The 24,403-nt window shown below is 55.1% G+C and overlaps 1 protein-coding gene across 7 annotated transcripts in view; it reads left to right on the top strand.

Moving 5' to 3' along the window:
• Positions 1-24,403, top strand: part of SRCIN1 (SRC kinase signaling inhibitor 1) — a 155,944-nt gene that overhangs the window by 34,479 nt on the left and 97,062 nt on the right. Inside the window, exon 1 of one of the 7 annotated variants that reach the window (XM_067541181.1) lies at positions 19,482-19,895. The exons of the other annotated variants lie outside the window; for them this stretch is intronic. The gene's annotated coding sequence lies outside the window, so the exon portion shown is untranslated. Of the gene's footprint in view, positions 1-19,481; positions 19,896-24,403 lie in introns of those variants that run through there. 7 annotated transcript variants of the gene reach the window in all.

The following is a 24,403-nucleotide window of genomic DNA, read 5'->3' as shown; positions in this document are numbered from 1 at the left end:
AGTGATACACACCAGCTAGTGTAGACAGATCTGAGCTCGCTTTGACCTATCTAGCTCGAATAACAGTGAAGCTGCGGCAGGACAGGCCAGCCACTCGAGTTCATACCTAGGGTGCCAGGCGGGTTTAACAGGCCGTGCTGCAGATCAAAGTTAGCTCGGTTCCATCTATACGTGTTGCGGTCACACTTCTGCCGTGAAGACAGATTCGCTGCTTCTAGGCTGGTGGTGCACACGCTAGTTTGAAGGTGGGGTGAACTGTGTTGGTGCATGCACTGGTGTATCTGTCTGCCCTCAGTGTTTGCACCAGTGGCTGTGTTCCCAGTGTAAACAAGGCTTTAAACCTGATTGTGGATGGGAGGAAGGACTGGAGATGCAACAAGCAAAGCCAGCGAGTGATGGAGCCTTCACCACCTCCCTAGCCAAGTTGTTCCAGTGTTTAATTACCCTCCCTGGCAAGCATTTGTGCCTTATTTATAGTCTGGATTTCTCCAGCTTCAGCTCCCGCTGTTGGATCTCCTTCTGCCTTCCTCTGCAAACCTAAAGAGCCTTCTGCTATCAGAAACCTCTTCTCTATGTAGGTACATACAGATTGTGGCCAAGGCACCTCTTAACCGCCTAATGAAACCAGGTCACGAGCCTGCCCCACAGAAAGGAGTTTTGGTCACAGCAGCTGGCTAGAATGACAGCTCTGCTTTTGGAGTTCTCGGTAGGTCGTCCTGCTCCGAGAAATGGCAAAAGTTAAAACTGGAGGGAACGATCCTGCTGCAGAAGCAGCAGCTGTTTGGGGTCACCAAAAATCCCGGGTACAGTTTTCAAAAGCCTCCAAGTGACATCCCCGTTTTCCAAAGTGACTTAGGAGCCTCCGTCTCACTGGATGTCCGTGGGGTGCAGGTTCCTAGGGCACTGAGACGCTTCTGAAACTTTTACCTCCCCTCTGGCTTCCAGAAGGGCTGGGGCATTTAACCAGGTTTGAACTCTGGGAGTGGGCACATTAAGGACTTCAGATCCCACTGCAGTTTCCATTGTATACGGGACTTGTTCATTCCCTGCCCGAAGCTGTTGTGCACACTGCTGCGTGTGGGATGCTGACCTGAGAGGGTCAGGCTGGCGTTTACCCAACCAGCCCCCTTGGGCAGCTCCATTCATGGGCATCTGGTGAAAGGAGAACCTCAGACTGGTCTGCACAACAGGGAAAGAGCAGGCAGATTGTGGGATTGTTTTGACAGCCTTCAGAGATTGCTGAGGCTTGGCACCGGAAGGGTTAAAAGCCACACACTGGGAGCCAGTGATTCAAGGACTGGAAAGCAGGCTCGATCTGTTTAGCCTAACAAAGAGAAGGTTAAGGGGTGATAAGTGCCTATGTGGGGAACAGCTCTTTGGCAGTGGACACTCCAATCTAGCAGACAAAGGTGGAACAAGATCCAGCGGGTGGAAGTTGAAGCTAGACAAATTCAGACTGGAAACCAGAGGCACATCAGTGAAGGTCGTTAACCTTTGGAACAGCTTCCCAAGGACTGTGGTGGATTCTCCATCACAATGTCTGGCAATTTTAAAATGAAGATGGGATGTTTTTCTAAGGGAGAGCTCTAGTTCAAACCGGAATTAATTCAGGGAAGTCCTATGGTCTGCGTTATGCAGGAGGTCAGACTGTATGATCACAGAGATCCCTTCAGGCCTTATAAACTCTGAGCCAGGATTCCTAGGTTCTGGTCCCTAACTCGCTGTTTGAACCAAGGTAGCCAGCTGCTGAATGGGTCTAAGCTTCCCAGTGGGTGATGGAAAGCGTTGCTGAGTCCTGTTGGCAAAGTGTTTGGGGGCCCCGGGATGGCTGGGGCTGAAGCTGTGCAAAGTAATGCTGAGGACGCTGTGGGAAAGGGGATCCCCACTTCCCCACAGCTCGGCAAAGGTGTGGGGTCCGTCCTCCACCCTGAACTGCTCAGGGATTCTGCCCCCGCCCTTTTCTTTCCCTGGACTCACAGAGTTGGGACATTAACACAGCCAATGCCATCTAATCGCCTTCTCCCGGCGGGCGACGCAGGGAGGAATAATTCACAGCGTCAACGGCTTCTTAATAACTGCGCTTCAAGTCAATTTCCAGAGCGCTCGTTTGCCTTTTAATTAAAATTACCATTTTCCCAACAAGGAAAAAAAAAAAATCAACAAACCAACAACAAGCCGGCCTCGCCTCCCACTGAGCTCCCCTCTCCTTTCTGGTGTGGTCTAACTGCAGCGTCCCCCTGGGACCGACTCCTAGTGTCTCCCGCTCCACAGCATCACTAGCGTGCGGGCAGCCAGCCAGGCCTGGCCTCTGAGTTCCTGTCTGTGTTATTAAAAGAAATGTAGCGACAGTAGGTGCATTGGGCCAGATCCCCGGCTGGTATAAACTGGTGTAGCGCCGTGGAAATCAGTGGAGCGATGCTAATTCACACCCACTGAGGTGCTAGCATGTTACATAGAGGGTGGTCGGGCCGTGATGGCCAGGATCAATTTAAACTAGGATGGTCCAGTGGTTGGAGCAGTAGCCTAGACTCGGGTGCGATGGGCTTCAAGTCCCTGCTTTACCCCAGTTGTTTTGCATGACCTTGGGCAAGTCACTTAGCTGTGCTGTGCATTAGTTCCCATCTGTGAAACGGGGATAATAGCATTTGATGCTAGGCAGGGGGACCGCCTAGAAATTGTTTTGGATAATAGCGGTTTCAGGAGCCTGCTTTTCACAGTCCAGTGCAGCCCTCTGTGAACCGCGCGTTCATTTGACGATGTTTAATGCAGCCCCATGAAGCGGCGTCCTTTTAAAGGAAGAACTGGGGCTAAGTTCTGCTCTTCTGTTTGAGTGAGTGGGAGCCCCCTCGGGGTCCACCGGAGGCGCACGTGTGCTTATCTGAGGGCAGAACTGTCTGATCTGGGAAGAATGAATTTCCAGTGGTAAAGTGCAATAGAAAGCTGAGCTGGGAGGAGGAAGGGCACAGCAGGAGACTGGAGAGCAAACCCAAAGTACTGTAGAAAGCTCGACTCGAGGCGCACGGCGGCCCCTGCAGTGTAGAGCTGGCTCTGCTTTGTAACATCCTCTCTCCTGCTTCCCAATTTCCAAGGGTGAAGAATCTCAGGCGTAGAATTCCAGCTCTCTCTCTGCTGCTGGTGCATTTCAATGTCGCTCTGTTGAATTTATCTCCGTCAATAAAACTCAATTGTAATTTTTAATCGGCTTCTCTGGGCTCTTGGCTGTGACTTTCCCACCCCGTCCGGGGTCGTCCCCTGGGGAGTTCGGGGAATGTGTCTTTGTGGGGCTGCCTGTGGTCAGGAAGAGGGTGAGAGGTTGTGGTGAGCCGGGTCCTGGAGGTCGGTGGTGTGTGAGGCTAGCCCTGGGACCGGCCGAGTGGAAGCTAGCAGGTGACTGCAGGAGATGAACGGGGTCAGCAGATGGATGGCAGTGCGACCGACAGCCAGAGGCCTGTGCACTGAAGCTGGACCACCGGCCGATTAGAAAAGCGATGAGTGACTGTCTCCTTTCTGGCAACCTTGGGGAGAGTCTCTCCTTCCTTATTAGCGCCTCTCCAACACAGAGAGGAGGGAGAGACTGTGTGGCTGAATCACACCTGGAATCGGGGGCTGGGGAGGGTTCCAGATTCCTTTGGCACAAAAGCTTTTGCTGGACAGAGGGGAAAAGCCCAGGCAGCCGGTTACGAAGGTCGGCGTGACCAGACCTTACTCTGGTCTGGCAGGCGAGCTTGGACTGGTGATGGGAACCGTGCACGTGGGGGCTCGATGAGGGATTAGAACACGCAACTGCAAGTGGCTGTAACGTGCTCCCATTCTGATCTGCTCGTGCACTGCTGTACGTGGTTAGCGCAAGCTGCCGGACGATGGGGAATCACCCTCCACGTTGTGGTTCAGATTCCCAAGGGCTTTTCCCACTTCACATCCTGCGTGTCTGGATTGAGAAGATCACGTCCCCTCTCCCCACGTCCATAGACTGCTGCTTGCTCTTCCAAATGACACGTGTCAGCTGGACGGCTCAGCCGCGCATCTGCCACTGCCTGTCGACCTGTGCTCTGTGCGCCACTCATCCTGCTGGCACGGTGGCTAGGCCGCTTCTAGCCGTGTCTGGTACCTGTTTCCTCTAATGAGCGCTATGTAGGGCACTTGCCATTAAGGTGAAGGGGACTGAAAGCAAACCAATAGCGTGGGGGCTGCGTTTCAGGATGGCAGGGCAGCGCGCTCAGCGTTTGCACACCCTGGGCTGAGATCAAAACTTGCACCAGTTGGGAAGTCTGGGTCTTGCATCAGGTCACGTGGGGAGTCTGTGGCAGAGCTGGGAAATTGAACCCCATTTTCCTGATCGCCAGGTGAGTGCTTGAACCACAAGGCCAGGCGTCCTCTCCTCACTAAAACTCTCACCCACACCCAGTCGCCTGTTCCCTGCAGTGGAACATTGCGCACAGCAGTTTATAAAATCTGGCAGACACACGGCTTCACACCTTCAGCCGCAGCGTTGACTGTTTGCCGGTCCCAATCAAGGCTGCGGGCCTGGGCGTCACACCCATTTTGCACAGGCGGGTGCCCAGCTACCTGATCCCGTGTGCTCACACGTCCTGCTGCAGTCGGCCATGTGTGGACAAGAGGGGGGCAAAAAATTAAAACCAGACATTAGGGCTGGGAAATGCATCCCTAAACTCAGAGTGCTGAGATAACCAACAGCTGCGTTTCCTTTTGTCTTCTGCCGGGAGCTTGAGACCAGCATCTTGGGTGACATGGGAGAGAGAGCAGTGACAAAACAGAGAAGGGCTGCGGAAAGGGGTGGGGGGGGGGGGAAGGTAAGAGAGGACCCCCCCATCCCCCATCCATTCCATATTCAGAAGTGTCTGCAATTGCACATTGACAAGTGCAGGGCTGACGAGCTTCCAATCTGTCAGCGTCGTTGATGTAGCTATAATTACTGCCTGATGTGCCGGAATTAAACTGGGAGCTGAGCAGCTTGGTGCAAACACCGATGCCCTTGACTGCCAGGGTCAGGTTTAGCTGCAGTGAGACTGTGCATGGAATCGAACCCCCAGTTCCCAGCCAGTGGCCGACACCCCCCTCCCTCCGCCACACGCACATTAGGGGAAAGGCACGGGCTGGCCAGCCCATAGATACAGCCCAGTGCTGGTCTGGGAGCTTCCGGCTGGCAAATGGGACGCTCTGTTGAACTCGCCACTGTGCCAGGTCCCATGCAATCGATGCACTGAGCTGTAGCTATGCTTCGTCTGAAATGGCAGGCCGGCTTCTGCCTCTCGCGCACTCTCGGGCTTCTCGGTGGGTCGTCTGTGTTCTGAGTGGGCAGCTGGTGGGACAAGGTAAACCCTTGACCCCCGTCAGCGTTGCTTGTCCTTCCCCCTTGTCCTGGGAGCTGTGGCTCCCAGCACCCTGTGAAGAGGCGGCGGGGAAGCAATGGTTGATGATGATGATGATAACAGGTCTCAAGCGGTTTTACCAACACCTGAGGAATTAAGCCCCCTCCCCTCCCGCCCCACCCTGTCCCTCATCCGGATTTTGCATGGGAGGGAAGAATGGAGCCGAGGGAGAGGGTTTCAGAAGCGCTCGGCATTGACTAACTCTGCTCCCACTGCCGTCAGTGGCCCATGAGTCCAGTGGGAGCCATTTGAGCCCCGGGCTGGAAATCTAACCACACGCACACACAGCCGGGTTCTCAACGGGTATAAATCGGTGTTGCTTCAGGGACTTCTGATTTCTACCAGATTTGGCCCTTGGCTCCCCTGCTTCCTTTACTGAGGAGCCGTATTAAAGAGCTCCCTTTGGCCTGGGGCTTCAGATCGGTGCATGGTTGGTTTGCCTCGCGTCGCCAGTCAATCTGCACAGGGGCATTTATCAGCCATCCATAGCTCTCACCCGGCTGTCTGGTATCCAAATGCCATGTGCTTAGCTCTGCTGTTCTCCTCTGTACACACAAGCCTTCTGTCGCTAGTCGATCTTGACTTAAATGAGGGCGACTCCAACCTGTGATTAGGAACTGAAGCCCTTATCGTGGTCCAGGGCCTGTAATTCACATCACAAAAACCAATAAATGGGAACAATTCGCAATCATTTAGCAGCTTCCGCTCAGGAAGAGTGAGACCAGGACCTCAATTAAGCTATTTGTAAATTGTTAATTTAAGCATCTCACTCAGATGCCTTAAATGGCTCCCTCCCGTGGCTTACAAATGGGTAAAGATCTCAGAAATATAAATGGAGCGGTGGGGAAACGGCATTTAGTTACCGTTTTCAGCAGCCGTAATAATGCTGTAGCTAACAGAGCTTTGATTTAAAGCCGAGAAAACCGGGGCAGTCTTTAAAGGAAGATCAGCGCAGGAGCTGCGGCCCACGAGTAAAACAGAGCCTGGAGAGAGACCAAGTGCCTGGATTGGGTCGTCGGGGGAAGATGGGGACGGCTCAGCATCCTTCAAAAGACGCAGAGGCCCTGCTAGCCTGATGATTTCAGAGATGTGGAGGGCTCCCGGGTGACTCCGAGAGCATTAAACCCGCCAGGTCAGAGAGTTCCCTGCCGGCTAAGGAGCAAAACAGTCCCCATCCTGAAAGAGGTCCCAGGCCTGGGCATTCTTTGACAATTAAGCCAGGGCAAAGATTCCCCGAGCTGAGAACAGGACCCCTTGTGCTACGCACTGTACAGACGTAGTGGGAGACGGTCCCACTAGAGACGCCCCTGATCGGGATGGCCCCTGCCATCTGAACCGCAGCCCCGGCCCACTTTTCATTGCCAAGAGCTGGTGATTTGTGTCGGTTTGTACAAGAGAGGGCAAAACGCTGACGTCTTGCGTAGCTGCCTCATGGAAATCATGGTAATTTATAACAGGAGAAATAACTCCATGGTGCACCATTGCTTTCCCGAGGGGCCGGGAGGTCACCGCGCATGGTGGCTAAGTGCTTCTTTTGTCTGGGTCCCAGGAAGTGACTATAAGAAACTCTCTCTTTTACCTCCAGAGCTCTGAGAGTAGGCTTGTGTTCCAGCCAGTGCACCTGTTTCGCGTCACACCCCTCCTCCCTTCCGTCTGTTCTGTGATGCTCCGGCTCTTCAGGTTGACTCTGAAGGATTGGGAGCCAGATCCGCAGGTGGTGTGGATCGGCGCAGCGCCACCGAGGACAGGGTCTGTCCCTGCGCGTCGAAAGTGCTATGCGCAAGGGGCTGTAGCAGCAGAGCTCCCTCTTAAAGCTGTCAGGGATCTCGTGTCTAAAAACTCCTCTGCGGCTCTTTGAAAATCTACCCCGCAGGGTGTCTTGGCTGAAGAAGAGGGCAGCATGTGTGTGACCTGTTCTGCCTGCTTTGGCACCCTGGATGCCAGCCCTGCACACGCTTGCTGAGTGTCTGCTTGGAGCAGGAAGGAGCTTTGAATCCTAGCAGTGCTTTCCAGGCCTCCCAATCTGGGTGCAATCTTTCCTGGTGGGGTTAAGGTTTGGGGAGATTTCCCATCCCCACCCTTCCCATAAAACACAGCCAAGCCTGGGTGTCTCAGAAGGGTATATTCTCCCCTTTCCAAATCCTTCCAGAACACAGCTTGAATGATGACAGCTGAGTCCCTCCTCCCGTGCTAAGGACTGGCACTGCGGTTGCTCCAGTGTCTCAGTCCAGGGGCAGGTAGGTGGGTGGGTGGGACAGCCTGTCAGACGCCGGCCTCATTTCCAAGGCCCGATCCGTCTCGCTGCTCGCCCCAGTTACACACCCCGGTGCTTTTCTCTTCCCAGAGGGCGGGTCCAGCCTGCCATCCTCCTGTCCAGGTGCAGCCTTGCTCTTTGCCCTTCTGTCTCTTCCCGGTGGCGTTTACGCTCCCCACCACACAGGGTGGTACAATGAACCAAACATGGCAGATGACCTCAATGTATTTCTGCTGCCACAGCAATCACAGCTCCAGACACATGCCTGTCATTCCTTCAAAATGGCCAGCATTCCTTGTTTGATTTCTGCAGCCTCAGAGGCCATCAGTTGATCTGCTGTTTAGAAAAGCCTTTTAACGCTTCCCCCTGTAGGTCGTGTCTATTTATTTAGCATCATCAGGCTCCTTGGTGCGACACAAGCACAGGAGAAGCCATGGTCTTCATCCAGAGGACATTACAGTCTGAATTAAATAGATGATCCACTTGAAACACATTAACACAGCAAATGACTGGTGAAAATCCAGTCACAAAGCAGTGTTAGAGATTCTATGTAGCTTAATTATATCCTTAGCAGATTAGCATGTAAACCTTATGCTGCCTGTAGGATCTGCAGCCCATAATTAATCCTACACCGCTTCCAGTAGGACTGGGCAGAGATGCACCGCTCAGCATGCATGGGCTAGATCATGCATTTTTTTCAGTATCATCTGTGTTTGTGTGTTCTGCGTTGGGTACGCACTCCCTCCGGTATTGGGGGTTACACAATACACCAGCAGATCATACCCATTACAAAGCTATGCTGGAGCCTGCCATAAAATGACGACTCGCCCCTGCCGTTCAGAAGAGCTCAAAGTGCTTCAGAAACAATCACAAATTAAGCCTGCCAAGTGAGTAAGGATCGTCCTCCTTTTACAGATCAGGAAGCAGACACAGCTGTGTGGTGACTTGTCCAAGGTCATGCCGTATGTCTGTAGCACAGCTGGGAGCTGAAGCCAGATCTTCAGCCTTGCATCTTAACCATGATGGCTGGGATGACTTAGTTGGGGTTGATCCTGCTCTGAGCAGGGGGCTGGACAAGATGACCTCCTGAGGTCCCTTCCCACCCTCATCTCCTATGATTCTATGAGACCGAGACAAGGTGGGTTCTAGGTGATGCTCAATGGCATAGCAGATCCTGGTTTGTATTCCGCAAGCTGACACGGGTGGCACACACCGCCTCCCTGGAGCAGTAGCATGAATGCTGAAGTGCTGATGCCTTCTCTCTGGGGCTCCCTATCTCTTCATGGCGCCTCTTCCGTGGGAGCTAAGAGGAGCCATTTCTAGAGACGTGGAAGCAGGGCCTCGTGACATTTCAGCCCACACCTTGCTAGGTGAAGATGATCTATAAGATCGAACAGTGCAACAGGCAGTGTCAGTAAATCCCATTTTATCCCATGTTGCAAACACAGGATCAGATCCTGAGATGAGTTGAGCACGAGCATCTCCCATTAACTTCATCCCTCAAAATAGTCCTATAGCATCAGCCTGCTGCCTTCTGGGCAGAAGTGGCATTATTGCTGGGGCTAACATAGTCACACATGGGGGTACGTGTGTCAGGGTGGGATAGGGAAGGTCTCTGGTATAACTTCTCTAAGACGTGGCCCAAAGTCCCTTCCATCACCACCTACTTCTGGAGCCTGTCCCCACTAGCGGTTACCTCTTATATGGCACTTTCCCCGCACAGATCTCCAAGCAGGTCAGTGTCATGATTTCTGTCTTATGGACGGGGGAACTGAGGCACAAAGACATGAAATGTCTTATCCACAGCAAGGCCAATGGAAGAGCTGGGATTAGGATCCATGTCTCTTGGTTCTCAATCCACTGGGCAACATTGCCCCGTTAAGCATTGCTGGACATAAAAAGAACCAAGATTTAAAAAAAAAAATCTCAAGATTTTTAAGCCAATCTCATGGATTTTTGCGGGGGGCAGAAGGGCGATTCATGATTTTTGAATGTTAGATGGACAAGAGGATTATTACCCCGCCCGCCCCCTGAACTATACCCTTGGGCCCTCACTTTCTCATGCGACAGTGCTTCCCTTTTTCAGTCTCAGCTCTGGCAGGTCTTTTCCTCTCTGTTGATCGGCTGCCCACACCAAGCCCACTTTCTCTTGTGGACAAGGACAAACGCACTCGCTTTCTCCGCCACGCCGATAAGACTGCACCTTACTATGCTGGGTGCATTTGGAACGCGGCGTGTCACATTTATTATCATATTCCCCTCATCCTGCTGTCACTAGACATGATTGCAGCCTTCCAGCCAGTGAGTTCTCAGGTTATCGGCTCCTGGGTTTAAACAATGTGTTGTTGTTATTTATCTAGCAGCTCCTGACATGGAACGGAGTCTGTTTTTCTTTGCAGCTAGTCTCGCCGTCTGTCTTGCGTTGTGACAAAAATCAGCTCCGTGCAGGTGTGTTTGATTCCCGTCATCTAGTATCTGGGCAGGAGCTGAGGTGCGACCCGGGAGGGTGGACTGCATAGACCATGAGCCCTGGACTGGAGTACAGATGTGTCAGGGACCCTCTTGATTTGGGAGTGGAGCTGCCATTTTCACGTTGTCTTTGCTTAGAGCAGTGTCTACACTAGGGCTGTGATTCCCCTGCTCCTGTACGCCTACGGGCACGGGCTCCCACTGAGTCAGACTCTCGTGAGTAGAAACAACAGCGTCACCACTGGTTTCAGGCAGATTTGTACTCAGCCGTGGCGACCCAGCTATGCGCTAGCGCTCAGGGAGCTAGCACGAGCACGTGAAGTCGAGGCAGGGAATCACACTTCCAGCTTGCAGTGTGCAGGTAGCCTGAGAAGCACGAAGGGGATGTAGGTTCCCCCGTGTGGAGGTTCCCGTCGAGATCAGAACCGCATTGTAGCTGATCCAGGCTGCCAACGGAGGGAGAAAGGAAGGATTATTATCCCCAGTTTCCATACGTGCACCAAGAGATTAAGCAACGTGTCGGAAGTCGCTGGCAGACACGGGAATTGAGCACAGATCTCCTGGGTCCCGGTCTAGTGTCTGAACTGCAAGACTCCAGTTGAGCCCAGCCGAGACCCTTCCGTTCCTGGTGACGGAGCAAGAAGAGGGAATCCCAGTATTGAACGGACCCAGAATGCTCCTGCTTTATTGCCCCCATCAGCAGTCCCGTCTGGATGCAACTGAGAGGGGTGCAATCAGGGAAAGAAACCCAGGTGTGTGTGTCTGGGGGGGAGGGGAAGGCGGTTGGGATCAGAGCCTCACTGGTATCAGTGACACAACTCCTACAGACGGAAGTGGAGCTACGCTTTGGCTCTGAATCCCTCCCTATGTCCCAAGGAAGAGCATTTTCTCCATCTCAATACATCAGTCGAGCAAAGGAGGAGATGGTGCTTAAATGTGTCATGAACTGAATTCTGTTAGCCACATGTTATTAGTGATTATTTGTATTATTGTATTTCCTGGGAGCCGCAGCCATGAACCAGAATCCCATTGTGTTGTACAATACAGACCAGAAAGACGGTCCCTGCCCCAAAGAGTTTACAATCTACGTGGTGCTGTAGTCGTGCTGGTCCCAGGATATGAGAGATACAAGCTGGGCGAGGTAAGAGCTTTTATTGGAACAACTTCTGTTGGTGGAAGAGAGACGCTTTTGAGATGCACAGAGCTCTTCTTCAGGTCTGGGGAAGGTACCCAGCGTGTCACAGCTAAATACAAGGTGGGCTGGATTGTTAAGCATAAGGAGTTAACACATGTTGCAAGAAAGAACCTTTCCCAGACCAGAAGAAGAGCTCTGCAGGGCTAAAAAGCTGGTCTCTTTCACCAAGAGAAGTTGGTCCAATAAAAGACGTTACCTCACCCACCTTGTGTCTCTACGATGTAATGGCAGACTGACAAGACTGGCTGATGGGGGAGTGCAAGGGAACAACGGGACCATGTTGCTCAGCACAATTGACAGTGGTCATGGAAGGCTTGATCTTGTACCATTGGAGTCAACGGGAACTTGGCATTGACTTCAGTGGGTGGCAGATCAGGCCTGCAGGGCAGGGTTCCTGCATCTCAGGGCTGGGATGCCCCTCCAAGCACAGACTTAATTGTGTTGCTGTGGAGAGGACTCTCCCGTGACACATGCCCAGGCTGGTTTTGGATCCCCTGCCGTCTGTCTGAGAAGCAAACTCCAGGTCCCGAGAGGGCATGCGAGCGAGGCTCTGGGAAGTGCCCGGACGCTCACAGATATAAACCTTTCCATGCGTCTTCAGGAGTTGGGTCCTTTCTTTCTACAGGAGGTTTGAGGGGAGGGACGCTGAGCATATTTGCTCTCAGGCTGTCCGGGCGGGGAGCCAGAACATACTCTGGATCATTCCATGAGCAGCAAACGCTCCTCTCTCCCCCACCCACCGCCAGCATCCAGTTGGCAGTTACCGGCTCCGATTGATGACTGTCAATTCAGATGCCACGGCCGGCCCTGCCAGCACTCCCTGCCAGTGCCAGCCTTGGCAGATGTTGTCTTCATCCTACTCATTTGGAGTGGCAAAGTAGCTTTGATCTCTCTCTCCCGCAGATCCCTTTCCTTGGCTCTTCCAAAGAAACCAAACCCTCTTTAGAGCTGGCCTTGCCCCTCCACGACACTGCTGGGCTTTAAGGAGTCTTTGTCCAGCCATCTCGGGGTAATAAGAAAACGCATATGCCCCGTCTATCGATGGAGAGCCATTGGGCCATACAGCAACGAAGGGGGGGCTAATGTGTTTATTGTGCTCAGCCTCCCCCCCTCCCTGTTTTCAAGAGGAACAGAGGAGCTACTCCTGCTAGTTCCACGGCATCGTAGACCTCCGAGATGGAGAAGGCCTCATTATCCATCGATCAGTGCGTCCATCTTGTGTCTGATGCAGGATTGTTCTTGTCCAAGCGTTTGGCCGGTCTGCTTTCACATATCCCAAGTGATGGGTCATCTACTTACCCTACACTGTTCCCTCGTCAGACTGCGCTCGCCATTAGCAAGTTGATCCGCCTGGGTCGCCTTGGCTCGAGGTATATCCTCCCTCTGTCCCACCGGAAATTGCTGATATTGAGCCTCCTGGGGCCCTTTTCCCAAGAGGAGGGCAGTTGACTGCAGCACTCTTGGCTAATTCTTCTCTGCCTCCCTAAACACCCTGGGCAGTTTCAGTTGGCTCTGGTGGTTGTTCTCTGCTTCTGGCGCCGTTACCTGGTCATTGCTGTGCACTGCTGAATGGCAGCTGTGCTCTGCCCCCGAGGTAGCTGCATTTCATCGTGGGGAAAGGAGGCCCTGAGACTAGTAACATGCAGGGCTCTCATCGCTATGGAGTCTTGGTGCATCATGCACACCAATACATCAGCCTGTATGCTATGAATCCTGAGCAGTCTGCAGGAGCCCAGTGCTGTGTGCTACAGATTTCAGCTGGGGGGTGATGGATTTGTTTCAGCTGCACCCTCTCTTCCCCCAAAGGCAGCCCTGCTCCAGCTGATCCCTACCAGGTACCTCCAGACAGTTAACGATAACAGCTCCCCTTCTCCGACAATCAAAGCGAAGGGTATTGCACGCTGTCCTTCCTTGCGGCCCCGATACGCAGGGCGTTTAGATTCTGCTGCTGTCTGGAACAAGCCCTTTGGACTGAGGCTGAAAACAAAGCCATGTCTGGTGATGCAAGTGCAAATGCGGAGAGGAAACCCTGACGTGTTCGCTGCTTTTATCGGCCTCTCCGAGGAAACCACCTTGTTTGCACACGGCTTATCTCCCAGGCTGACCATGTCCCTGGCTAGGGCAAAACATCTCCTTAAGAAGAGGCTTGTTCTGCGCATGGAAGATGGGCCATTTCTCGCCTGCCTCTTCTTGCATGCTCTTTAATGGCCTGTGCATGCTGGGTTGCCAGGTGCATCCAGCGGGTTTTGCTTCAGCTCGGCTCGGCCCCGAGCATAGGGAACTCACACTAGCATCTTGGGGAGGGGGAGGAGAGGATTGCCGGGACAGAACGGAGTTCGGGAGAGGCGTCCAGCAGCGATGACAGTTGATCACCGAGTAGTGGCATTTGCTTTCCCAACACGGGGGAAGCTGCAGGCCCTGCCCCCCTCCCAAGAGTTTGCGGCCTGGCAGGACACAGGATGGGGACAGGGGTTGCGATATACATGTGAGGAGCAGGGCATGTTGATTGTTCTCTGGTGCCTGGCAGCTCCTACACTCCAGCGAGGCCGGCGCAAAGGAGCCGCCGGACAGGTGTAAAACTCCTCCCCCCGACCCGCAAAAACACACACCCCCTGCGCCAAGGGCTGCTACGCCTTGTCCAGAGCTGGCTATGCCAGCTCTGCTGCTCCAACGGCGGGAGGTCAGGAGAGGGCCTGTGACTGGGGCAGACCTGGTCCTGGCTACTGTGAATTCCTGCACTGGCACAAGTTAGAGTGATCCTCGGGGCTGCTCTAAACTGCTCCAGGGGCTACCTCGGCCCCCGGGGCCACTGAACAGAAGAGAGACACATTGCAAATGGCCTGGTCTCCATCCAGGTATCATTCCTCCCCCCAAATTCCTCTCCCTTCATCATCCTCCCTGCACTATTCCCCATCCTCCCATCATCCCTTAGCAATCACCTGCTTCACTTCCAGTGTCTTTATGCCCCCAAAGTATGGTGAAATAATCTCCATCCTTACAGGGTTTTAAGGCCCGGCTTGACAAAGGCCTGGCTGGGATGGTTTAGTTGGGGGTGGTCCGGCTCTGAGCAGGAGGTTGGACTAAATGACTTCCTAAGGTCCCTTCCAACCCTCACCTTCTATGGTAACTCCCCTCCCTTTGCGGGAGAGGGAAGCATGCTACTGCTGAGATGAATCAATGTGCATAAGACTTAGCTGTGTGGACTCTTGTCGGTGCCCCAGAAGCTGTGGGTCTCGGCAGGATCTGGAAAAGGAGAAGGCCAGAGAGGTCTTTGCCATCCAGCTCGGGAAGTGTGTTCGGGGGAAGAGTGCGAGACTCCAGGGGAAGCAGTGGGCCCAGAGAAGCTTTCTCTGCGAGGGGTAATCCCCATGCTTCCTGGAAGCAGATGGTGGGAATGATGGTGAAGCCAATGAGGCAGAGGAAGCAATCAGAGAGAAGGAATTTGAAACTCAGTCAAGAAGCGCTGGTGAGAGGAGGGACCAGCCAAAGGGAGAAGGACTGCGCGAGGGCGAGCCCCACCCCTAGGCAGCCTCCGGCTGTATTTGCAGTCCTGGCTCCCTTCCCTAGGATTGCTTAGCTTGGAAGCTACGCTTGGTTTCCAGCGAGGTGGCTACGCCACAGGGGCTGTCCCAGCTTTCTAGCTAGGGTGAGACTCAGGCACAGGAAAGTCAGGTGAGTTGCTGGAGGTTGTGTCCTGGGTTTGTAAGGCGGGAGGGTCCCCCCAGCTGCCATCCCCGGGCTCTGAGCTGTTGACCACATAGCAGCCCAACATGCTGACGGTGGAGAAGAGCCTAGGATGTGCTGTACTGCAATAGGCACTGGCCCAGCAGATCTGGTAATGGCCCACACCTAGGAACTCCAACTGTGGGCTGTAGTCGCAGGGTCGGAGCTCGGACGGTTTTGCCCCTTGTTATTCTAGTGGGCCGGAAGGTGGGACTCTTGGGTTTTAGTCCCAGCTTTGACAGGGGCCTGCTGGGTGACCTTGGGCAAGTTCGCCCCCCTCTCTGCGCTTCTCTTTCCTCTCCCGCCCTTTGGCTGTCTCGTCTGTTTAGACTGTAAGCTCTTCAGGGCAGAGACTGTCTCTTCCTGTGCGTTTGTCCCGAGTACGATGAGGCCTCTGGGCGCTGCTGAAATGCAGACAATAATAGTCCCTGTACAAATGCATTGCAAGAGACAGAGATGAGCAAGACAAAGGGTGGGAGGGAAAACGACTTGCTCGGTGCACATAATAGGGCAAGCCGGGAAGAGAACCCAAGTGTCTTGATTCCCACCCCGGCACCCTAGCCAAACTGCCTCGCCAAGGAGAAGGGGGAACCACCTGTGTCCCGCGAAGTCCTCGGGTTGTTTTAATGCCGCCTCTTGTCCCAGGCTTTGGCTTTGACCATAAAGCTGAGGGGGGGTGGGTAGGAAAAAGGGGTTGGTTTGTCAGACCTCTTCCCAGCCCTGAAACACAAGCCTTAGCAGCAGTGTCATCCTCTCCCCCCCACCTCCCTCCCTTTTCACCACCTGCTGTGTGCAGACACTGAGGGAAAAGGGGAGACAGAGGTTCTGGGGTAGGAGGAGGGAAAGGCTAACATCATGCCAGGGAGCAAAACTGGAGACAGTGAGACAGAGGTGGAAGTCTTCAGAGAGAGACAGGAAGAGCAGCTACAGAATCATAAGCCGTGTTATGTGGATTTCTCTGCCACAGATGGCTGAAGAAATCCTGCTTTGAGATGCACGCCGTGCAGCCGGCTCCACCCAGGGACCATGCAAAACGTGCCACGCTTGCCACCGAACTGGCAGCCTCCCCGCCTCCCCCGGGGAAGGGGACGTACAGGGACATGAGAGGCGAACACGGTAACTGGAAGCAGAAACGCAGGCCTTTCAGGCAGCAGTCCAGTTCAAAAGCCATCTCCCGAGCAGGTGAGCGTGCTCGCAACAAGGCTGCTTAATTGGCTTCCGTCTAGCGGATCAGCAGAGCGCCCTTCGGTGGGTTTTAAATCTGTGCAGATTGGTTTTGAGAGAGATGCTGAGGCCAGGATGTTTTCATCCGGCTATTTAAGACTTGCAGCAGGCAGTAATTCGAGCTCTCGGCCGCTCCTGAGCGTGCACCTGTGGTTTCTGCACTCCGCTGTCGCCGCTTTGATTTTATTATTATTTTAATTCAATTAACATCGCAGAGCAGCTCCCCCCGCTGCCAGAGGGTGTGCGGAGACTTCCCAAGCGAGCCGGGGAGAAGGGGAGAGCAGGGGTGGGGAAACTCTTTTCAGACCCCATGGACTGCGCACTGCCAGGCCTCCTGTGTCCCTGGGCTGCTGCCGGGAGTGGTTCTGGTGATTCAGTTGGTGGCACTTTCCCCCCCAGATGGGCCCTCAGCCATGGGGAGGGCTGCCGTGCAGCTGGAGGCCGTGTCCTTTCAAAGCGGGAACATTTGCAAAGGCAGCAGCTTCCACCCTGGCCTCCTGGGTAAATCCCGACAGGCCCATCGCTCCCCGCCTGCTTGGAATTCATTCCCCGTCTTGATCTGAGGCCGCGTCCTGCACTCGCCGGCCTCCAGCGCTGTCTAGCGTGGCCGTGCCCCGTTAGACGGCCGCTGCACGCTGCCCCTTGCCTGCGCTCCCGTGGCAGGTGACGAGCTGGGTCTGTGCCCGGTCGCAGAGCGCTCTGGGACCTTCGGCGCTGCTGACAGGCCTGACGGCGAGGTGGGGATTAGTCGAACAAGCCCTGTCTCACCCCCGCGGAGCAGCTACCGTGTGGACGGTCCAGATCCAGGGCTTTGTTTCGCTGACTCTGGAGTCGGCTCTTTTTTATCCTGGTTAGTGGGGAGAGACCCTGAGTGGCAGGGTCTGTGCGTGCCCGGGGAGAGCGCGAGTGGGGAGACAAGGGCATGTGGAGGCAGAGCAGGTGGGGGAAAGCGGGGCGGGCGAGTCGGGGCGCTCACAGGATTCACAAGGGCACAGGGGGCCATTCCCTCCTCCCCTTCCCCTGCCCTCCCTGGGGTCCACCTGCGGGAGGGGACACAGGGAGCAGGGGGTCCATGGGTGGAGGAGGCAGCTCGGCTGGGCCCACGAGAGCAGAGCCCGGCTCAGGCGAGAGCCTGCCAGCCCGCCCGTTGGCGGTTGGGCTCTGGGCCTGTCACCGAGGCAGATCCATGCCCGGGAGGCTACCCCGGCATCCCTGCCTGGTGCGCGCAGCTCCGCCCGCTCTCTCCCAGACCTGCGGTGCCTCCTCAAATGCCATATGGGGCGGGCACGAGCCGCTGGCTCAGCCCTGTTGTCTCTGGCCACGTCGCCGGGCTTGGCAAAGGCGGAAATGACGCTGGCTGGGGGTAGCAGCCTGCCCTGCCCCTGCATGAGTAAACGCAGAGGCCCGTGGCCCGACCTGTGGAAAGGGGGCGCTTGTCATTTAACAGGCCTGTCTGGAAAGGCCCCAGGGCCCCTGGGAGAGATGGTGGCCCTGGGAAAAGTAGCCCTGTTTGTTTGGGGATGGGGAGAATAGGGGTGTGCTGTGGAGCTAGCATGGTGGGAGATTGTAGCCTTGTTATTGTGAAGGTCCAGTCCGGTTCCCTTGCGCAGGACAGAGCCATGTGGTAAGAGAGTTGGACCTGGCTCCCTTTGGGGAAAAAGGGCTCTCAGGGGGAAAAATGGTCTTGTGGTTATGTTGCTGGGCTGGTACTCGGGAAATAGGTGGTCAGTGCTGCCTTTGTCCTCCCAGGCAAGTCACTGAAGCTGTGTGCCTCAGTTTCCCCACCTGTAAAACAGGGCTAATGAACTCTCTCACCTTTTGGTCGTGTTTGTTTAGACTGTGAGAGCTTTGGGACAGGGCCTGTTTCTTTTGCGTTTGTACAGCACCCAGCACGATGTGACCCCAAGCATGGCTTGGGCCCCGGCATGCTTGTAATGTCAATCGAGATAAAAATCCTTGTGTAGTAGGATCTGAAATGACTCAATGTGCATGGGCAGGATATTTAGTCTGTACAGGGGCGGCACTGAGCTGGTGAGTAGGGCACTGACTAGAAGGCAAGACGCCTGTCTGTGCCTCAGTTTCCCCATCTGGACAATGGGGATAATACTCCCTCCCAGGAGTGGCCTGCGGATTAATATTTGTGACGTGCTTGGTACAAAGTGTTGTCACTGACTTCCCTCTGGGTCTTGGTGGGGGGACGGTTATGCTGTGAAGGAAGCCCGGCAGGTTGCAGTGAGAGCTGGCCGGCTGGTTGCGCGAGGCAGGATTATCTCTGGGGACCCCCGGAGCGCCCTGCCGCTTCCTGAGCCCTTTCTGCAGCTGGATCAAACAGACCATGAGGCATCCCAATGCCCCTCCCAGGCCGTCAGGTTGTTGGGCGCCCTTCCTCTGTCCCTGGCACACGCCGTGGCAAGACTCATCCCGGTGCAGCTGCAGAGTCACGGGAAGGCCGTCGGCATGGCAGTGGCCTCCTAACAATGGGAGCTCCCTCCAGCACCACAGCCTCTTGAGACTCAGTCCCAAGGGCTCACAGGTGGCGTCCCTGCCCTGGTCTCCGCAGAGCCGTGTTTCCTTGGCAGCTGTCAGCCCGGGACGGGGAAGGCGGTCGCACCATGAAGGTTGGGACTGGATCTGCCTTTGCCCCAAACGCAGGGGTGTTTGGAGCAGGGGTTTCGGGCAGGAATTGACCACCCTGAGCTTGTTCAGGCTGCGCGGGAGGGAGGTGCTGTAGGCATGGAGCTGTGCATGGCTCTGACAGACACTGATCTCCCCAGCCCCACACGCCCCTCCCGCTGTGTATTGATGCCTTTCTCTGCTCCAGGCCAGCTCACCCGGCTGCCAGGCTAGGGAGCTGTCCTGCCCGTCCTCACACACCCGAGGGGCCAGGCTGGAGATCAGCGGGAGAGGAGGGGACTACATGCCTGCACCTGGGGGGACTCGGGGACTGTGTCTTTAAGAGCACAGAGCTGGCCTTGGATGGCAATCAGCTCCGCCTGGCTAGCCGTGCTCCTGGTCCCCAACACACCGCGTGCCCCTATATTGGCAAGCGGGTGGTGAGGCTGTGGGCACGCAGGCAGCAGGAGGCGATGGTATGTGTGCGCACGGGCTCCTGGCGCCCTGCCCATGTGACTCATTCGAGGGAACACACTGACATTTCAGACGGGGAAAAAATAAATACCCAGAGAAACAGCGGGAGCTTTGAAACGACGGGGGAGAGCGAGAGACACGCAGCGGGGAATCAAGCGGGGCAGAGGGGAGAAGTTACTGGGCAGGGAGAGGATGTGAGCGGAAGTGCTGGTCGGGAGCCAGAAGGATGCAATGGGCCCTGGCAGGGAAAGTGGGGCAGACATCGGCAGCCATGGAGACAACCTCGCAAAGAGCCGTGCCAGCCTGGCAGGTTCCCCTTCTCTAGCTCAGCGACGGGAAAGGGAGCTGGCATCCGGCTGGAGCCTGGGAATGTGGTTTCTGCACTCACTGCCTCCTGCGTTGACCGACGAGGAAGGCCAGCTCGCACCTTCCCACCTGACTGTCTCCAACGCCGAGGATCCAGATCTTGATTGGATGTGACAGTCGCCGTGCGGTTGAACGCCAGCCGGTTCCCGGGCACACCCTTGGTCGAGGTCAGTGCCCGTGTAATCAGGTTTGTAACAACCCACCTCGCTGTTCGTTTCCAGTGAATACATGTTTAATAATGAACCGCTCCTGCAGGTAATTAACATAAACAACTAACGGACTTCGAGATGTCTCCTTAGATTTGACTTGACAGATATGGCGGGTTGCTTTAAATGCCAAGTGATTAGTAAAACCATATTTAATTTGGTTTAAACATAGGCGATGAAATGCGTGTTTGTCACCCAGAGTTTGGAGTCCTGCCCGTCAGCCATCTCCTGGTTCCTTTTCAGCTGTGCGTGCAACCCTGCTTCGTGTCCCTGCGGCTCTTCCTCTGAAGCATCGCAGCTGTGTGTGTAGTGGACATGAAGAACCATTGATCACGCTCCTCTTTGTCACAGCCCTTAACATAGCAGCAGGGCATTATCACCTCCCCTCGCCGTCTTCTTTTCTCAAGACTAAACATGCCCAGTTTTTTAACCTTGCCTCGGACTGCAGTGGTACGTTTCTTGGGCGTGGGGGCAGAGGAAGTTCTGGGAAGGGTCAGCCATGGGGACGGAGAGCACCCAGCTCAAGGTGAGCTGCAGACAAAGATCGTAGCATGTGTGATTCCAAACCGGGTTGGCTCTGTCCTGGGGCGTCTCCTGCAGAAGGTCGAGCTGCTAGGAGGGAGTCAGGCAGTCCGTGTCGAGCACAGTTGCCTTTGTCCTTTTTTCGCTTGAATAAACCTGGCTGGCTGGAGAGCTTCTTATTGCAGCTGGTGGAAAAGTTGCAGTCTCAGAGTGGGGTGGATTCGGTTTGACTTTAGCTTCTGATCATGCACCTTCCCCTCTGCTGTCCCCTGCAGCCAGGGTTATTAAAGGCTGGAAGGAGCTATTGTCCACGCTTGTTAAGAGATGCTCATCAGGGATGGCAGAAACAAGGAGGGACAAGATCTGCTTTTGGTAGCAGTGTTGTTCACAGGAGCCCTTTGCAATCTCAGGCCATGGTGCTAGATGCCACTGGGCTGGGCTTTTAATTAGCATCAGAGAGAGAGAGAGAGAGTGCATTGATTTCAGGGCAGTTCTTCAGGCTGGGTGGCTGCTAAGGAAAGCCGGCGCGTGTGTGTGTGCACGCTCCTTGTGGATAGCAAGAAATGTCTGCATCAGTGGGAAAATTCCTACTCATTCCATCCCGGATAACCCCTTAGTCACGGTGGGTCAGAATGGACCAGATGGTCACCGATTTTGGTGGCCGTCGTGATGGCTCGTGGCAATGTGGCATGCACCACAGGGACACGAGGAGGAAAAATGGGTCTGAAAGGCATTCCTAAAGCAGGTGTCTATACGGGGGCGACCATCACCCCCGGGCTCCCAGCACCATCCCCAGCACCATTTAGACTTGACTGGGCTGGAGAACGTGTCCTGATGTAAAAGTGCCACCGACAAATGGAGAGAACTAGGAACCGGTGAGGTCCCTTCCCCTAGCAAATTCTGAAACACACGATGCAACGCCCCGTGTCTGAGATGGGTTTTGAGGCGGCTCAGACCATGTATTTCACGTTCAGCCCACCCACGAAATATGTCCCTGTAACTTACCAGAGGCAGGCTGTATACCAGCGAGCAGGCAGCAAAGTCACCCCATATAAACCAGCGCCAGCTCTCCCTGTTCCTCTCTGTAACTGTGACAAGCTCATCCCCCATCTAAAACCAGGCCTCTCCCGCCCCCCTTCCAGTAACTCTCATCCCCTCCATTTTACTGAGGGAGAAATTGAGGCATGCAGCGGTGAAGTGGCTTCCCAAAGCAGTGGCAGAGCTTGCCCAGTCTTCTGAGGCCAAGTCCCATCCTTAGCCAATGAGCAACGCTGCTTTATCCTCTCATTGTTTGTTGTGCAGTAGGGCCTAGAAGACCCCAACTGAGATCAGGGCCCCGTTGTGCCAGGTGCTGCACAGACACATAGTAAGAGACAGCCCCTGCCCCAAAGAGCTGACAGTCTCAATAGAGAAAGGGAGGGAGGAAGGAAAGTGGCTTATCCTCCCTGTACCCCTGGGGAGCTGGGGCTCAGACAGACGTGGCTGGGTTGTCAGAGGGGCTGGATTTCCAGGCACTCAGCACCCACAATTGAGCTCGGATATTCAGAAAAGCTCAGTTCCCTAATTCAGGGCCAGGTTTCCGTAAGCGCTCCGCACCCAGCACCTCCCACCGGGATGCTGCTGAACGGATCGTCAGAGGGGCTCGGCTCCTGACGGGCTGAACTCTTGCAAATCTGCCTGCTTGTTCTGGTGCTTCCCTGGGAGCTGAGATCTCTTGCAAATCTCGCCCAAGGTCACTTGCCCAAGGTCATACGGGAAGCGTCTGGAAGAGCCGCAAAACTGAACCCAAATCGCCTGTTTCCACATCTGGGGCCTTAGCCACGCGTCCCCCTTTCTCCTCTTGACTGACTTGCGACCCGGAGGGCTGGCTAGTGCAATACAGAAGGTGGCTTCGTTGGTGCTAAGCTCTCCGGGGGTCTGTGTATTTGTTGCTCCTTGTGCCGCTTGCCTGCAGATGCGTTTGCTTTTGATGAACTGCAGCTGTGCAGCGAGAGCCCCGTCAGGATGCTGCCGGGCGCCTGTCAGCGTGCGAGCAGTTAGCATGACTCTGCGCTGACGGCAGTGGATTAGGGTAAGCGATTAGCTTGCCTGAAAAATGTGCACCTCGTGCATTTTGACAAAAAAAAGGAACGCTCCTAACCGGGTGCAGAAAACCACCTTCCCCGGGGAGGAGACCTCTCCAGGCACCTGTTCCCTGCGAGCGCTGGCTTCCTGTCTTGAGGTTTAGTCCCTTCTCCTTCTCGCCCTGCCCCGCCTTTCGCATTTAATTTCTTGCTGTGCAGTCACCGCCCGGCTCCCTCCCCAGTAATGCCGGCTTCCAGCACCCATTTGTCTGCTTCTCCGCGCCTCCCATTGGTGCTTGGGAAGAACGTGCCAGCAGGGGCAGAGGATGGGGGCGGGGGGAAGGCTCTGGCCTGGAATTTGGGAGGCTGGGTCCAATTCCCTGCCTCTCCCTGGGACCTTGGAAAATCACCGAATCTACCTTGGGCCTCTGTTCTCCCTCTGTCAAATGGGCACAATACCTGCCAGCAATGCGGCGAGGCTAAAAGCTGGGAACGCTTGGGACGGGAGGAGGGATCTCGACGTGCTTAGCTGGATCCAAATTCCCTCTTGTAAATGCTTGAGGTTGGTGGCTGCAGACCAGCCTGTGCAAAACCACCCTCCCCGCCTTTGCCCCTTCGTTCGCCTGTTGCGTTTTGTCCCCCGCTCTGATTGCGAGTGCTCTGGGGCAGGGATTGCCTTTGTGGGCGCAGACGCGATGGGGCCCGGCTCCCTGATGGGAGTCCTCCGTCGCTACCGTCATAGAAATAAGAAGCAGCCCTCTCTCCCCTGTGGCCGGCTGGAGGTTGGCGAGAGGTGCCTGTGAACCCGTGAGCATGTCCTGACGCCGCTGGCACCCGGGGGGCAGAGGTGGCCAGCCCCTGTTTGTTCTCCTTTTCCTTTCGCTGGAACGGATGCAGTGGCCTTGCTCCATTTACTGACTCTGCTCGGTGTCTCCTTAAGGGAAGAAATGGCCCAGTTGGGAATTGATTTTCCATCTCTGTGTGTGTCCGCTCCAGCTTCCTCTCTTTCCTGCTCTGTCGCCTCCGCTCTCTTTATCCCTCGGTATTTTTCTCGCTCTGTTGCCTCTGCTCAGTGGGTCTCTGGATGCAGGGCAATGCCAGGCCCTGCCCTGGACCGTGCATCCTGCTGACCCTTCAAGGGGAAGGGGGCGGACGCCTCAATTCTTGCTCAGCCACAGCCAGTCTGGATTTGCTTCCCATCAGCAGCCCTCGTGTCTCTGAGTTTGGTTGTTCTGGAGTCCCCCGTCCCTCCCGCAGAGTCACAGTAAATTTCCTTCCTCCCACCGCACATTTAAAAAAAAAGAAAAAGCAGCTACATTCGATTCCAGATCCGACCTGGGAGAGGCAGGGCTGTCAGAGAGCGGCTGTGCGGCCTAGTGGCTAGAGCAGCGAGTGGGATTCAGGAAACTGGCGTTCTGTTCTTACATCGGCCACTGACTCGCTCTGTGGCTTCGGCCAAGTCACTTACCTCTCCGTGCCTCTGTTTCCCCACCGAGGGGAAGGCGATAATGCCGGCCTCTTAGGAACCCTCATTTCTAAACGCTTGTAAGTCTCTTAGCGCGCGTCAGATGAAGGGCGAGGTATAAACACAAATTACTCCAGGCCACCAACCCCCTACTGCTGGCAGCAGCCCTGCACTGACCAGCTCTCCCCTCACCCCCCAAAAACGCCTGTGTTTTAAAGACGAGCTGATGAAAAATGGATAATAACCAAAGAGAGAGAACTTCCCCAGGAGACTGACTGGGCCTGACTCAGGCCTTTCAACTCCCCCAGAGCTTCTGGGCAGCTCCAGTGCGGGACCATTTCACAGGAGGGGCTAGAAAGTGTGGAGTCCACGTCAGTGTGTGGGGCAGAGGCCACTCGCTTTCCCTGCTGGCCTGGCTTCTGAAAAGAAGCTCCCCCCC

This window comes from Emydura macquarii, unplaced genomic scaffold, assembly GCF_026122565.2.
Source record: "Emydura macquarii macquarii isolate MOO-44397 ecotype Brisbane River unplaced genomic scaffold, CSIRO-AGI_Emac_v2 contig_629, whole genome shotgun sequence".
In the NCBI taxonomy this organism is placed as follows: Eukaryota; Metazoa; Chordata; order Testudines; family Chelidae; genus Emydura; species Emydura macquarii.
Note: the sequence above shows the minus strand (reverse complement) of the source record. Positions and strands in the feature narration are given on the sequence as shown.